At 32.9% G+C, this 17,692-nt stretch overlaps 1 protein-coding gene across 2 annotated transcripts in view; it reads right to left on the bottom strand.

Annotated features, from left to right (window-relative positions):
* Positions 1 to 17,692, bottom strand: part of LOC107441339 (hemocyte protein-glutamine gamma-glutamyltransferase) — a 64,118-nt gene that overhangs the window by 37,298 nt on the left and 9,128 nt on the right. The window lies entirely within an intron of this gene.

Consider the following 17,692-nt stretch of genomic DNA (forward strand, 5'->3'; position numbering starts at 1 on the left):
TATTTTCATTCATCAGGTAAAATGACTTTGGGTTTAATTTTTCTGAGTTTCAAAGCGAATAACGTGATTTTTTTTCTCCAGAAGATAAACGATCAATAATAGTTGGAGTTAAAAAACATTTTCCCCATCATACTCTCCGTGCATTTTTCCATATATATCTTTGCGATTTCCCGAGTCTACGATTTGAAACATAAACATGAAAAGATTATAGACTCGATCAGTAAAACATATCAAGAATCCAAAACTGAAGCGAGAACGTTTTCAACAAAAATGTCCTTTTTAAAAATGGTAAAGAAGCTGCAAACTTTCAGAATCATTTTATAATGGGAAGGGAAAAAATTAAAGAATATATATATATTTCAGTGAGGATAAAAAGTAGCGCATATTTAAGATTTGTAGCGTTCGAAAAATAATAAGTAGCCCAAAAAGTAGCAAGTAGCGAAAATTCAATTTTCAGTAGCGGGGACTTTTAAAAGTAGCCCAATCCGCTACTTGTAGCCCAATCTGGCAACACTGTTTGGATGTTCCTTCCTTAAAAAAAAGAGATACCATCTTGTTTTCGGTTGTATAAGAAAGAATATCAAACATTTTTCTTTTTTAAATTTAATAAGCCACATTAAAGAAGGAAAGTTACAAAGTTACAAGCTACATTAAAGACGTATCCTGAGTAACTGAATGACGGTTCATATAGAAATCGCAGGTATGCGTCTCATACAACAACGCCCCCTATAGTTCGTTGCGATCGCGAATGCTTTTTCGAATTCAAAGAGCCATATTCAAAAAACTATTAAAAAATGCATATACTTTTCTCCACTCTTATAAATGTATGCTAATGCGAATGTTACAATTGAAATATTAATTTTCGACAACTTAAACCAATAATATACGAAGGAATTAATAATTTAATTGTAAGGTTCGCATTAGTTTACATTTATCAAAGTGGAGAAAAGTTTAACTTTTGTATTAAAAATGTGGCAACATATTCGATACGTAAATAGAACGCTTCGCTTTGATATATTTGTCGCTGTTCATAATTGTTATAATAAGTTTTTCTTCTTCTTTCCACGCTCCATTTTTTTTTCTTAAGCGAAGACGATAGACGATAATTTTTGTAGCGATATAGAAATAGAAATTGATACCATAAAAAATTATATAGAAATAGAAATTGATACCATAAAAAATTAATTTGTTTTCGTGTCCTTTTCATGTATTTAGCATTTTAGTTTTTTTTCTTAAGCGTTGTAGCTATATAATATTAAAAATAGGAATTTAAGACAAAATTGCAGGACAGGAACACTTTAATTGTCCACTAATCTTCAGATTTCCTGCTATGTTTTAAAAAACTTTTTTTGTGAAAACCTTTAGCTTGGCGGACAGCTGGCCGCCTTAGGCGGCTAGAAAATATTTGTTCACTCGTATCAAAGTTATTTTTTTTAAAAAGTGCAAATATATTAACTAAAGTTGCACGTGGTGAAAATGGTCATTATTTAAAAACTATTTAAAATGCGAAAAAATTATTTCTTTTCCAATATTGAGCAAATCTAATAATGAATCCCAAATAGCTTCAAGGACCAAAACAGATAAATCATCTTTAATTACGCTTTCACAGAAAATTTTAAGAAAAATATATATATTCTTATTTTATGGATTTTTTTCAAGGATATGTAGCGTATCTACCACTACAAAATTACAATACAATTAACTAGTATATAAGACATGTTAACTCGACTCTATGTCGGGGTACCTTTTCATAGATGACGGTTGACATGGTCGATAACTACTCTCCCCACATTGGTGACCCCAGGACTAGAACTCATTTGAATGGAGTCTTGCAAGATTCAAGAAATTTCCGCACGTAAGTTCCTTATTTTTGCTCATAAAAGATCTTTTTGATTGCCCTCTGCCGTACAAGGAATATTCTGTGCCTTTTTTTGCATTATTTTCTACAATGCCTACAGATAGTGAAGTCATGCGTGTGGCTGTTAAAACACCTCCCGTTTGGAGGGATAATATAGAGTTGTGGTTTAGTAACATTGAGTCCCAATTCGAAATTGCGAACATTACTGCGGACGGTACCAAATTTCACTACGTTGTTTCTGCATTGGACAGTGAACTTTCGTCTTTTGTCTCTGACATAATAAAAAATCCTCCGGCAGAAGATTCCTACGTAGCGCTCAAAAAACGTCTAATCGATCAGTTTTCCGATTCTGAAAGTGCTCGTATTAGGACTTTATTATCTGATATGTCGTTGGGTGATCTGAGACCGTCTCAACTTTTACACAAAATGACTCAATTGTCCGTTACTAAAGTTTCAGATGAGGTACTTAAAATGCTCTGGCTTCAACGCTTACCATTAAGCATTCAACAAATTTTATCAGTCAGTTCGGATAAGTTAGAAAGTTTGGCTACAATAGCCGACAAAATCTCTGAAATTACTAATATAACCCCTAACGTTTCTGCAATACAAGATGACTCTGATAGAATTAGTAGACTAGAAGCAACTGTTGCCGAACTGAATAAAACCATAAAGAGACTTTCATCATTTAGGTCAAAATCTCCCAGAAATAGACTGCGAAGCAAGTCTCCAGCAAGAAAACGGTATTCTACGTGCTGGTACCATTTTAAATTCGGAAATAAAGCGCTGAAATGCAAGCAACCATGCAGTTTTCAGGAAAACTAGCTTGCTCGCAAGTTTCGGCGACGGCTTCTGCGAGTTATGATCATAGTCGCTTATTTATTAAAGACCAAAATTCCGGTACGAAATTTCTGGTAGATAGCGGATCAACAGTTTCGGTTTATCCCGTTCAGCGTCCAGCGAAGCATCTTGATAAAAATATCCAATTACTTGCAGCTAACGGCTCGAAAATTTCCACTTATGGGAAAAAGGTGCTTACATTAGACTTAGGATTTCCGCAAACTCTTCGGTGGACTTTCATTCTGGCTGATGTGTCACGGCCGATTTTAGGAGCAGATTTCCTTGAACGATTCGAACTCATTCTGGATATTAAAAATCGTCAACTAATCGATAACACATCTGCAAAGTACATTCGTGGTTTTTACACCTCTCAGCCGAGTAATAGCATTACCGCAATAGGTAAAAATTCGGTATATCATGAACTTTTATTTAAATTTCCGAATTTGACAAATCCTTCAGTTAATGTCGTAGTTAAGGATCACGGAACTACGCACTGTATTATAACGAAAGGTCCTCCTCTCTGTTCCCGAGCTCGTAGGTTGCCGCCTCATAAATTGGCTGCCGTTAAAGAGCAATTTCAGGAGATGGTCGACCAGGGAATTTGCCGTACTTCCAGCAGTCCTTGGAGCAGCCCCATACATCTCGTGCCAAAGGGGAAGAATAATTGGCGTATTTGTGGGGATTACCGCCGGCTCAACAGCGCCACGGAGCCGGACAGATATCCAATACCACACATTCAGGATTTTGCCTCTGAATTACATGGAAAAACAATTTTTACAAAACTAGATCTAAAACGCGCGTATCACCAGATACCTGTTGAACCTAGTGACATTCCAAAAACTGCTTTAATCACCCCAATAGGGTTGTTTGAATTTAAGTACATGACTTTCGGATTAAGGAATGCAGCCCAAACCTTTCAACGGTTTATTGACGAAACATTAAGAGGTTTAAAATGTTTCGCATACCTTGACGACTTACTTATCGCGTCAACGGATTTTGAAACACATTTATCGGACTTGGAGGCTATTTTCACGCGTTTAAATGCTAAAGGACTGGTTTTAAATTTGGATAAATGTATATTTGGTGTAAAAGAACTTACTTTTTTGGGATGTCTAGTTTCGAAAGAGGGAATCAAACCAGATCCCGACAAAGTTGCGGTACTTAGCAACTATCCAAAGCCAAACAAAGTTCGTGCCTTACGACGGTTTCTAGCAATGGTCAATTTCTATCGCAGATTTATTCCCAAAGCTGCAATTCAACAAATGGCACTTTACGATCTAACTAAGGGAAGGAAGAAGAATGACTCCACCCCTTTACAATGGACTGATGAATCTAATAAGGCTTTCAATATTTCCAAGGAATCAATCGCAAACGCTGCACTTTTAGCACATCCATACCCTAATGCTAAAATCTCTCTTTCAGTTGATGCTTCAGACCTTGGCATAGGAGCTGTATTACAACAGCATATAGCTGATGGGACCGAACCACTTGCGTTTTTTTCTCGTCGTTTAACACCTGCTGAAAGTAAATACAGTACTTACGACCGAGAATTGCTTGCGATTTATAGTGCTATTAAAAATTTCCATTATACACTGGAAGGTAGATCCTTCACAGTTTTTACAGACCATAAGCCGTTAATTTTTGCTTTTAGCCAGAAACACGAAAAAATCTCTCCTCGTCAACTCAGACACTTAGATTTTATTAGTCAATATACTACTGACATTAGATTTATTTCAGGCAGCGATAACGTTGTTGCAGATGCATTCTCTCGTATAGAGGTGATAGATTTACCTAGTACGATAGATTACGCAGCAATGGCGGAGGAGCAATCAAAAGATGCTGAGCTGAAGGAATTACAATCTAATCCTTCCTTGACGATCAAGCCGATCTTTTTTAGCTCAAGTGATCTACCACTATTTTGCGATACCTCTACGGGTAACATACGCCCGTATGTTCCAGAGAGCTTCAGACACCTAGTGTTCCAGTCAATACACAGCTTGTCCCATTCAGGCCCCAGACCGACTACTCACGCTGTTAAACAGCGATACATTTGGCGATCTCTGAAGAAAGACTGTGCGGAATGGTGCAAGAAATGTTTAGATTGTCAGCGATCAAAAATTTCACGACACACCAAAACTCCTCTTGGGCAATTTCCAACTGCGGTCGACAGATTTCGACACGTCCACTTGGACATAGTGGGACCACTTCCTCCATCGCAAGGATACACTTACATCCTCACGTGTATCGATCGCTTCACTCGATGGCCTGAAGCTATTCCCCTGAAAGATCAGTCTGCTGAAAGTGTTGCTAACGCTTTCTTTTCAGGATGGGTTGCTCGGTTCGGTGTGCCAGAGATTATTACGACTGACCAGGGTCGTAACTTTGAAAGTAATTTATTTTTAGCTCTTTCGAAGTCTCTGGGTACCAAACGTAATAGAACCACAGCTTATCACCCTTCTGCAAATGGCTTGATAGAACGCTTTCACCGGCAGTTAAAGGGAGCCCTCAGGTGTAGTCTCGCCGGCACTGAAAGATGGATGGAAAAATTGCCGATCGTCCTCCTGGGAATACGAACTGCCTTAAAGGAAGATCTTAACACCTCGACAGCAGAGCTGGTATACGGCTGTAATCTTCGCCTGCCTGGCGAATTTTTTTCTTCTATTTCAGGTACGAAATCTCCACAGCAACTGCTACTATCCTTGAAGGAGCACTTCCGGCAGATTCGACCAACACCTACCTCACGTCATGGATCAACGGAGATGTTTGTCCATGCTTCCCTGAAAGAAACTTCGCATGTTTTCATCCATGACGATGCTGTCCGTCGTCCATTCCAGTCTCCTTACCTTGGTCCTTATCCTGTGATCGAACGCAAGCCGAAGTTTTTTCAAGTCCAGATCGGAACTAAGAAGAGATGGATCTCCACTGATAGACTTAAGCCTGCCCATTCTTTTTCACAGATTCAAGAGGCTCCAGTCATCCCGCCGCCGATACATCCCGTGAAGTCTGCTCTTAAGACGTCCACAACAACTCGGTCCGGTCGACACGTCCGTTTCCGGATTCCCGTACCTCAGCGTTCTGGACTGGTGGGGGAGTCCTGTGGCGTCATCAAAGACTCATCACATCGAACGTCACACAGAACGTCATCTTCATTAAAATGCAACGCGGTTGGAAGAAACCGATCTCTCAAGATGCAAATCAGCTTTTCCCGGACTGCGCGCGCCTGCACTCAAGAAGGATAAAAACCAGCTCACCGACGATCAGTATGCCACTTCGACTTCAGCTCTCACCCGGAGATGTGTGCAGTACCTAAGCCACCTTGTCCCGAATTACTGATGTCTTCCCACTTACTCTGATGATAGACTTTATTTTGTACCACTCTTTTTAGTATTTTAGTTGTTTATGAAGGAAATAAACTAAGTTATAGTTATAAAATGTCTGGTATCTTCCACATCCTTCCAAACACTAAAGTTGGTGACCTTCGGACGTGATGTGAACACGCCTACCTTGGCAAAAAAACGCCCACTTTGATCTGGATACGCCTACATCGGCAGTAACGCCTACTTCGTTGGATGGTCCACATTGAAAAGTTGACTTGCTACTTGTGACTGCATCATTATCCACCTCCTCACGCAGTTGCTACTCAGTCTCATCTCGATCACACACAACGTCGGCTTGCATACTTGCGATTACTCGACTGCTAACGGCAACAGAGGAGCGACTACGACTGTGAAGTTAATACACCTCTCACATTCAGCACTAAAAAAAAAATACGGTGATCTTAATACAGCTCTCCCGGCTTCGCACAAAACAGCAATGAATCAACTAGTGGCATCCATTCATCGAATTCTATCATAGCTATAATTCTGGTGGGGGAGTACTGTAGCGTATCTACCACTACAAAATTACAATACAATTCACTAGTATATAAGACATGTTAACTCGACTCTATGTCGGGGTACCTTTTCATAGATGACGGTTGACATGGTCGATAACTACTCTCCCCACAGATATATAAACAATGTGATTAATAGAAGTAAGCAATTCATAGAAATAACTTTTTTCATCCAAAAAAATCATTAACATTTTACATCATTAACATTTTTTCTTTGCAACGTGAAATCGTAAATAATGTTTTATTATTTCTTCAGTATCAAAAGCAAAGATTATGTCAAATTAAGTCAAGATCACTAAAAGGTGCCCTTGGATGTTTAAGCATGCAGAAGGCAATCCCTCAAAGGTGTATATTTAAGTTCATGGTCAAACCTAAGAGTTGAATTAAAAAAGTGGGTGTAAATATGCATATGTATTTAGTAGTTTATCTACACATGATGAAAGATGGAACAGATAATGGGCTTAAAACGAACATTTTAAGTACACCCAAATAATAATATTTGAGTGTTAATATAATTAAGGTCATACGTATAACTTATAATTTTTCATTATATTTACAAAGGGAATATTCCATACTGTTGCTTTCTTTATCTTTTCTAATTACATGTTTATAGTATTACATGAAGATGTATTACCTATAAAGAAAAAAAGAATAACACCCATTTCTTACTTTTTTATTAAGTAAATGTTTTTAGTTTGAAAACATACTTAGTTCCTATAACTTCTCTAAATTGAGGTGTTCCGGGTTTTATTAGAGAACATTATTTTAAAAATGGATCAACTCTGTTTATTTATTTAAAAAAATGGAACTGGCCTCACTTTAAAATGACAGTCACATCTATCCTTCTTTAAAATTATACTAAGAAAAAAGTATGAACTTCCAGGATATGGTAAAATTTACCGTTCTTCTGGCTCTATATAAACACCAAAAAGCTTGATAATTTTTACTGAAGCGTTTTCGTAAAATTGTTGATTTTGGTAAATTTAACCATAATTTTATAATATGTAATGAAATTTAGTAAAATTTGATAATTATATCATAATACCTAAGAGCATGATATTGAAACTATTTATTCGGTTAAACTTACTTTTTAATTTTGTATTTTTAATTAAATGTGTGACAATAAGAACTAAAATTTTGAAAACTATAATTTTTTGATTTTATTAAACAGAATCATGTTTTTTTTTCTTTTTTTTTTACCAGAAATGTCAGTAGCATGCCCCACCGTAACTTAAGCAGAACTTTTTTGCTGCCTGTAAAATGCTTTCTTAGTTCTGTTACCAAACAGAGAGCAACACAAATTAGACATACAGTAGGTATACAACCAAAAGTGACCAAGTCAGAAATTGAAAAATTAGAATATATACCCTTACAAAAATTTAAGGTATTTTTAATGTTTCTTTGAGGTGCCAAGGTTGATTTGAGGTTTATTCGTTGATTTCTAAAACAAACATCAAAAGATCAATCTCTCAATGTCTATGATGTTGTTTTATTCACACTTGAGATTATTTTGAGTTTGATAGAAATCTGCTTTGGAGCAACCAGCTTAGGAAAGTTGTTTTTGAAGTGTACAGATTATTTTTGCTACACTTTAAAAAAAATACGTTTATTTGAGGTGTGAATAAATTCACCCGATCTAAACTAAAATTATTTCTAAATTATATATAAGGTTGATTTTGTGAAGTGTAAATGGGGTTGAAATTGGGGTGTATTAATGAGGCTATTTATGGTACAAAACATAGCTACAGCTTGACAGATGTAAAAAAATACTACCTCAGGTGTATTTTTTTTACATCTGTCAACCTCAAAACTCATTATTTTGTAAGGGTACCAAATCATTTGGTTTTCTGTTACTTTTTTGAGAACAAAAGCGCAAGTCAACATGCATAGCTTTTGAAAACATACTCTGTTTAATGCTCAGTATCTCAAAATGGACAAAATTCAAAATTAGAATTGGTTCACAAATTACATAAAGTTAACATACAAAGAGCTACCAAATTAAAACCGATAATAGCCTACAATTGAGACCTTTCAAACTAAACTTTATGGCCCGAGCCCGAGGTTCACGAGAATATTTGAGGCTAATATATTACTATATTATTAATACAGATGTTAGGCAAATGCCAAACTTAGCAACAGCACACTCAGTGACTAAATAAAGAGAATTAAATAAAAATAAAGGATAAAATCCCACTAAAAAACATAAAACTAAAAAAATTTATAAAAAAAAGAAGTAAAATATTTTTTAACGCATACTAATTGATGCATGGTTGAGCGTATCATGTTTTCGAATCATTTAATTGATTTATCTATTTTTTTTTATATTATATAATCTTAGTATTTATTTGTCTAGTTATATTATATTAAAATTTACTTTTGTTGAGAAATGCACAAATGAGCTCCTTTTGTTTGGAATCTACCTTAGCAGGAAAATACACATATAAGCTATTTGTTTGGAAAGTACACGTCTAATCTACTTTTGTTGATAAATAAACATAAGTTACTTTTGTTAGGAAATATACACATATAAACTATTGTTAGAAATGCACAAATGGTCTACTTTTGTTAGAAAATATAATTATATAATATATTTTGTTGGAAAATAAACATGCTATTTTTATCATAAAATACACATATTCAGAATAAATTCAATTATTATTACATCATTATACATAAAGACGGACTTTAGTTCGATGATCTAAAAAGGAAATAAAATTTCCTATCCAAGTAAACAAATTCCGGTATGAAAATTAATCATGTGTTCATCAATTATAAAAAAAAATATTATTTTCTTTTAACGTCACTTTCTCGAAAGCCTTGCCAGCCAGTGCCTGGTATCAGGCCATAGGGCTTTCTTTTGGAAATTCCCAACATCAGCATAATAGCAACAAGGTCAATATTCGAGACTTGCTGACGGAGGTCATTAAGAGGTCAAGCAGGTAGCTAAGCAGATGAGTCTTCTAAACTTGATCTAATTTTATTACCTTCTGGGCCCATCCAGATTGATTTCTTTCTTTTCTTGGCGCCACTTATAACATGGCTGTCACTTTCTTTTTTTATTCTTCTTTTTTTGCGAAAGTCAGTGACCCTTTCTAATGACGTAATACAACAAATCAATTCCTTTTGGATTTCTAGTTTTCAAACATGTGTCCTAACGACCGGGTTTTTCAACAAACAACGTGTAGTCTTTAAATTTTAAGTTGGACACAATGAAAAGTTAGTTCATGCAAAAGTTAAGTGTTTTCAGGAGAAATACATCCCTACAATGAATCTATTCAAAGCTTACAATTCTATCAATATTAAAATCACAATCTTAAAGATTTATAGGTATAAAAATACTGTCCAAGCTCAACAATGCCTTTATAAGTAATATCTGCTTCGTTGATGTCGTCATTTATTGATGGCTAGCTGAATTTTCCACTGACATCAATCATTAAAAACTTCTTAATGATTTTTATATATAAAAATACCTTTCAAGCTCAGCAGAACCTTGATAAGTGTTATTTGTTCTATCGAAAGCAATCTCTTATTGGTGGTTAGCTAAAAAACACAATTTTTATGGAAAAGGTACCTTTCAAGCTGAGCTAAGGCTCGATAAATATCTTCGAATTCTATCGAAAACAATTATTTATCGGTGGTTAGACGGTTATCGGCGGCTATCGACGGAATCGGCGGTTAGAATTATTTGTCGGCGGGGTTACTACAGACATCAATCACTAGAAATACAATCCTAAGAATTTTATGGATAAAAATACAGTTCAAGTTCAACAATAGCTTGAGAAGAGCAGTGGTGGCTCAGGGGATGGAGCGTTCCGCTTTCAATGAGGTGAACCGGGTTCGAATCCAAGGGATGGCTGGTCGATAGAAATTCCGCACCCGGCTTGCATCGACCACAGTTCTGACGTAAAATATCCTCAGTGATCATGGGATAGAGTCATCTTGCCTTCAGGTTAACTGCGGGGAGTGTTCGTGGCTTTCCTCTCCATGTAACGGAAATGTGGGTTAGTTCCATCAAAATGTCCTCCGTGAAGGCAAATTTCTCCCAATACTTGATCCGGGACTTCCATTGTCTTCTGGATTGGGTTAAAAATTACAAGACTACGGAGTTGAACATCGGTAGTCATAAACTTTGAAATGGGACGCCTTTTCAACTTAAGTTGCAAAATAGCTTGATAAGTGATATCTATTCAGTTGAAAGCAATCATATATCGTTGATTAGATGTGTTTTCTACGAGCACCGGTAATTTTAAACGCTGGAGATGTTCAATAAATAAATTTGCGTACCAAAAAATAAAAATCAAACCTCGAAATTGTATTGGACATTTGTAAAGTAAACTTGTACGAGATATCTTACAAACTAAAGATACAGCGTCTACCGAATAGAAATTTAACTTACGGGAAGGACTATTTTGATTCGTGAAATAATAACTGATTTTTATTTTCTGAATTCTAATTTTTTTGAAAATTGTTACAATTTTAAGAGTTTTTTCTCGAATTAATTCTCACTTTTTTTGCTTTCAAAATAATGGCCAATACCTTTTGCTGAAGTGAACAAGTTTATTTATCTCTCAAAATTTAATTTAATAAACTTACTCTTCCTTAAAGTTAAAAGTAAAACTAATAAAGGAATAGGTTTCTATTAAATTTTCGCTTACCGTAATTGCGTTTGTTCAGACAAAAAGTATTTACTTGTTATCAAAATAATTATTTCGAGAATAAAAATTCGCAAAATAATTAAATATTTAGAGTAAATAGTAAAAACGAGAAGGGTTTAATCGAGAAATTGACATATTTCATTTTTTTGCTTTCACAGATAAGTCAATTTATGTGCTGTTGCTTTCGAAATATTTATTGTAATTACGAAACCAGCAAGAAAAATAAACTGTTTATCAATTTCGCTCACAAATTATGTTTCAACTGACTCAAATATGTTAAAAGTGGAGGATTTTTTTTCGTGAAGTGGAAATATTATATAGTGGAGGTAGATAAAACAGTACATACTCTATTTTCGATAATAGTATTAAATTTCCTTAAGGAACCCATCTGTACTTTAAATTAAAACAGAAATTTGTGTCAAAATAAATTTTTAAGAAATAGCTTGCATGAAACCAAGCTATTGACAAAATTTTTTTTAAAGGTTATAATCCTGTTGCCGTTGGGAAAAGATGGAAATATTTCATGATTTGTTACTCCTTTTAATGGGAAGGTGTTCCAAAAGTTTCGAAAAGAAGTTGTTTGTCGAAACATTTCAGAAACAAGTATCCATATATTAAACTGTCATTAGAATTGTATTCAAAATTCCATTAGGGATGTGACAAATATGAAAGATTTTTTTTTAAATTGAAGGCTGAGTGTCGATCTAGATATTAATCCTTATAAAAATGGTTGCTAATCAAGCAACCAAGACATGAATCATGTTTTTTAAACTGCGATTCTTGTCATGTGAAGTTAGACTGGAATAAGACTGTGGTTCCAGTTATAAAATACTATTACTGAAATCGTCTAATACAGGAGATTAGAGATGATTATACACAATACCCATTTGCACTAAGAATGTTTTGATTGTAAAGTACTCCTCGAAATTCACTTAATTTCGTTGGCAATGAATATTTTCTACGTTGAGTTTAAAATTACAAAAAAAGAGTCTGACGTCAATAACTGGATTAAATTTTGTTTTTCAATATATCTGTTTTACAGCAAGAAATAAAGATGATTGCGAAGTTAGCAGAGCGTGTTGCCCCCTCCTCAATTTATTAAAGGACAGATATTTCTGAAATTTTATTTATATTCAGCAATTACTAAATTTTCACAAATAAACCCGTTCTATGATTGTAATGTAATTTAAATATGATTAAAAATGATTAAGACAAAACAACTCGATTTTGTTTAAGGTATTGAACTATCTATAGCAAAGATATCTCAAAAGTGTTCTCTCTTTTTAATAGCTATAGTTACTAATTAATTTTTAAAAACAAACCAGTTTCATTAATCAGTATTAAGTTTAGCTGAAGATATTAAATAACGACTTAATTTGGCTCTTGGAACATTTTGTTAAGAAAAATTAACTATAATAAGAGAACTCAAAAGCATATGGCCTTCTAATTTCAGAAGTAAAAGGAATTGTAGAAACAAAGTTTAATAAGAGATTTTGACACAACTCATGTTTGTCATTTTCTACAAGAGACCGCTGTTGTTGATCTTATTGCGCTTACAAAGGGACATCTCATTATACACTTGATTTAAAGTACTCAGCATGGGCAATATAGTGATGCATCTTTCTTGCCTAACAACTTGGCTCAAATTTCGAGATGTCTCAAAAGATAACCTTGAATGTCGCCAAAACGCGGTCAAAGGTGAAGGTATTTAGGAAAAACTGCTAGTGCGAAAATTCACTTATTTTGAGCTTTAACTTCAGATGGAAAAAAAACTATTCAATTTTATAATCTTAAACCACATTTACTTTTAAATCGAGTATAATGCAATTATAAAAGACTTCATTAATTTAATTTGAATCTAGTTTATTCTCTCATTTTCAAAGCTTATAATTTTCGTTTCAGGAACTGAAACTGAACGTATACTAATATAGAACCATACTTTGAAAAAAAATTAAAACATCGAAATTCTCCATATGTAACTACGATGAATTTTGTGTTATAAATATAGTGTGAAACCAGTTTAGTTAACCAGAAGTAGTAGTAAACTTACCACTGCTTGTAAAAATACAAGGGAAACCTGTTCAGTTGACCATAAGGTTGTTGGTATATTTCTAGGTTAACCACTGTATGTAAGAATACAGTGAAACCTGTAAGGTTAACCATAAGCTTGTTTTTTTTTTTCGGTTGACCACGGTATGTAAAAATATAGTGAAAACTCTTAAAATTACTATAATTTCGTTATCTTTTAAAGTGGACTACTGTATACAAAAATACTGCGTTGAGATTACCCCTAGGTTTGGTATATCTCTAAATTGACCACCACTGTTAGCAAAAATACAATAAAATATGTTTTGTCGATCTTAAATTTAGTATTTTTTTGTAAAACTATGATGAAGTCTGCAAAAGTGAGCTTGTTGGTATTTCTGTAAGTTAACTGCTATTATAAAGCATTAAACTATTTCTAAACAATAAATCATTGATTTAGGCTCTTTTATAGAGTAAGCAGAGCTTTCTAAACTCTACAAATTTTGTAATCGACAGTCTGAATATCCTCAATTCACATTTAAATCGTATAAAAAATTTATAAAATATTTAGAATTAAGTTAGTGTTTTATTGAATTTGAAAACTCTTTTATTTTAACTCTTTTATTTTATTTTTGAAATGCAAGACATTGTTTTAATAACAATTCTGCAGAATATAAACAATGTAAATTTAAGAAACACGTCGCTTATAAAAAAAAACTTATAATTAATAAATTAATTGTTTGTTTTTTAACTATTTAACTGCATAATGTAGGAAAGGAGAATTTTGAATCACCTATCGTTAATTAAATAAAATTTACATTTAAAAATTTTATTAAACAACGAGCTAAATAACAAGATAAAAACATTCCGCTCCCATTTTAAGATAAGAGCAAAGTTTTTAAGTTAATGTAGGCATATAAGTAGGTATTCTATTACATTTCTTTTAACATAAATAAATCCAGAATAAATTTTTATGGGCTTAAAATTAGTCACACATATCATAATGAAATAAAATATTAAAAAATTCATTAAATGAATTCAAGATATAAATTATAAAACAATTTTAAAAAATTTAAAACTACGTTCTTCAAATGAACTGAAAAGAAAATAATAACTATTTTGTCAAATTTAAAAAAAAAAAAATATATAGCGAGATAATATAATATAGCTTTTGAGAAACGTGAAAGGAGAGTTTTCGATGGTAATAGAAGTTAATTACAAGAGTGATGCAAACATTCTAACTATGGTCAAATTATGAATCAAAGTAATTTTTTTTACTGGAATCTTTATTTTTCTCCCCTTTGCTTCCATAGCAACGCTTCCATTTAGGGTTCCGTATCAACAAAAAAACAATTCACTTCCTACACGCGAAAGCATGTAAATAAAGATATCGTAACTAAGAATACAATTTTCTGTGTAATTTAAAATTTGGTAAAGATTAAATAGTCTCACTATTGTCTTAAAAGGTATACAGAATTAGAACAATGCTAAAAATAGAAAACATTTCACTTTTATGGAAAGAGCTCATCTTGAGGTTTTGTACTTCCTTGAAACTTTCCTCATCTTCCGATTTTCAGGTTTTCCTTAACTCCTACCATGAAGGAGGTTATGAGGTTAAGGTTTCCTTTCTTTTTCAAACGTCCTTGAAAAGTGATGCCATCAAAATGAATAAAAATGTACACATTGGAAATGTTTGATTCAATCGAAATTCGAAATTGAAAGTTGGTTTATCGGCACTTTCTGAACGTTGTGATTGGTTCTGTCGAAACTGAGTTTACTTTTTTCTTTACTTATCTTTCAACAAGGAAAAACTTTTTAATAACAATATTTAAATAAATTAAATGAAGTTTTATTAAAATTTTTAAATATTTAATTATTTTAATAAGATATTTTTGACGACACGAAGGTTATATTTTGAATAGATTTATTTTTATATGAATGTATTAAGGTTATTGATTTTTCGCTGTTTGCATTAATTTTTTAAGTTATGCAATTCTAAAAAACCATTTTTTGATGTTACTCAGACAAGTTTCACAAAATAAAATATGCGATTACGCGGCATTTATGTGCTTCCAACTAAAATAATTTGTAAAAATAAATGCTGATTGCTTCACCATCCTTTTTTTTTTTTTTTGTTAAATGATTAATTTTTTAATTCAATTGATAAAGCATATAATAATAATAAGTTTCTCAAAATAAATATAGATGATCACACGACTCATCCACAAGTTTCCACCTGAAACAATCTGCTTAAGTAAATGCTTATTGTTCCACCATAAGTGCTTTAATTAAATGATTGATTTGATAATTAAATTGATAACTGCTCCAATAATTGACTTATGTTTTACAAATTAAAGTATGTGCTTAAGTGGATATATCCCTACATTTCAAACTAAATTAATCTGGAAATTAATGCTAGTTGTTCCATGATCTAAATTTAATCAAATAATTAATACATAATTGAATTAATAATTGTTACAATACCTGATATAAATTTTAGAAAATAAAGTACGTAAATATGCAATGTATCTGTACATTTCAAGCAGAAATAACCTGTATTGCAAAACATGAAACTCAAAATTCATGAAATTTTCTTCCTTTTTGATGAAAGCATTTCCCGATAAATGTTCCGAATAAAAAATTACGACAAATTGTGGAAATTACTATCTTCACCTGTTTGAGGATATGAATTTCGTCAAAAGCATTCGACTTAATGCAGCATATCGATTGCACAATCAAATCGAAATACATCATGAAATAAAAAGAATACGACAGTACACTGTTAACGCCCGGAAACTAATCCTGGAAATCTGCTTGGGAAACAAATATATCATTTTTCCAGTAAGTTAAAAGGTTAATTCAAATAAAATTGTTGACGAAGTCCGTAACACACCGAAATGAAGTAGAAGAAGCAGTTTTAACAATATTTCATTCGCGTTTCGAAAAAAAAAATCACACGACAAAATGACTATTAAAAATCATGAAATACAGTTTAAGAAGTGTTGAATCGTCTTAAACAGACTTAGTTTATACCTAATAATGTGCTTAAACTAAATACTAATTATTTCACCACTCATTATTCAATAAAATACACCGAAAAAAATTTTTTTTTACCAAATCGTTAATAATGTTCAAAGTTGAATTGCACTTGATGGTTATTATAATGAGCCTTTTATTGTAATTGCAAGGACTTAACTTTTGAAACATTTGAAAAAGCAATAAAATGAAATAACCCCACTAAACAAATTATTCAATGTGTGCCTTTAGCTGAATAGAAAAGATTATTTCTATTGTTACTTTTTTATTTTAATAAAAACGTGTTTATTTCCTTTTTTTCTGATTAAACAGATGACAATGCCTCAAATATAAGTATATATATATAGTTAACGTGAATATAATAGGTAATATAAAAATGGATAATGGTATACAAGTATTAATATTATTTGTTACATATGCTTTAAATATAATACTCATCATCATCATATCTGGCTAGACAGCCCAGGGTGGGCCAGTGCCTTCCTTTGAATTCGAATCCACTTCTCTCTACTTTTGACACTTGTTCGCCAGTTTTTCTCCTTTAGAGTAAGGAAATCAGTCTCAACTAAATCCAGCCATCTCAGCCTGGGTCTACCTCTTTTCCTGTTCGTTAGGGGTTTGTGTAATAGGATTTTCTTTAAATTTGAGTCATCATTCCCTCTGAAAATGTGAGCTGTCCAGTTCATTCGATTTATTTTAATGAATTTCACAATATCTGGCTCTCTGTAGATTTTATACAGTTCAGTATTATATCGTCTTCTCCAGGAATTATTTATTTTTATCCCACCAAGGATGGCCCTCAAAACTTTTCTCTCAAAAATGGCAATTTTATTTTCACCAGCTAGAGTTAGGTTCCAGGTCTCAGAGCCATAGGTAAGTATTGGCCTAATTAATGTTTTATAGAGTAAAAGTTTTGTATTTTTTGATAAAAGAGATGATTTGAAAAAACGTTTTAAACCATAAAAAGCCTTATTTGAACAAATTAGACGACTCCGAATCTCATTGTCTATGTTATTGTCGGCAGTAACAATTGAACCAAGGTAAGTAAAATTCTGAACAGTCTGAAACCTGTGGGAACCAATCTCCAGATAGGATTCACTAGAATTTAATTTAGCAAGTACAGGCATGTATTTGGTCTTATCGGTATTGATGATTAGTCCCATATCCCTAGCAGCAAGCTCCAAAGAAAGGAAAGCTTCTTTTAATGCAGGAACAGTTCTTGCAATGATAAATATAATACTAGGCTTATCTGATTATGTCAGATAGAATTTATAATTTTCTTTTCTTCGATATTTCTTAAAACTAATTATTTGCTTTGCGTTTTAATGTTCCATGACATCTTTTATGACATTTTCAAAGAAACCTACACTTATACCTGCAAATATATTT

Source organism: Parasteatoda tepidariorum, chromosome 4 (assembly GCF_982258835.1).
Source record: "Parasteatoda tepidariorum strain Cologne lab strain chromosome 4, Ptep-v5.0, whole genome shotgun sequence".
Classification (NCBI taxonomy): Eukaryota; Metazoa; Arthropoda; class Arachnida; order Araneae; family Theridiidae; genus Parasteatoda; species Parasteatoda tepidariorum.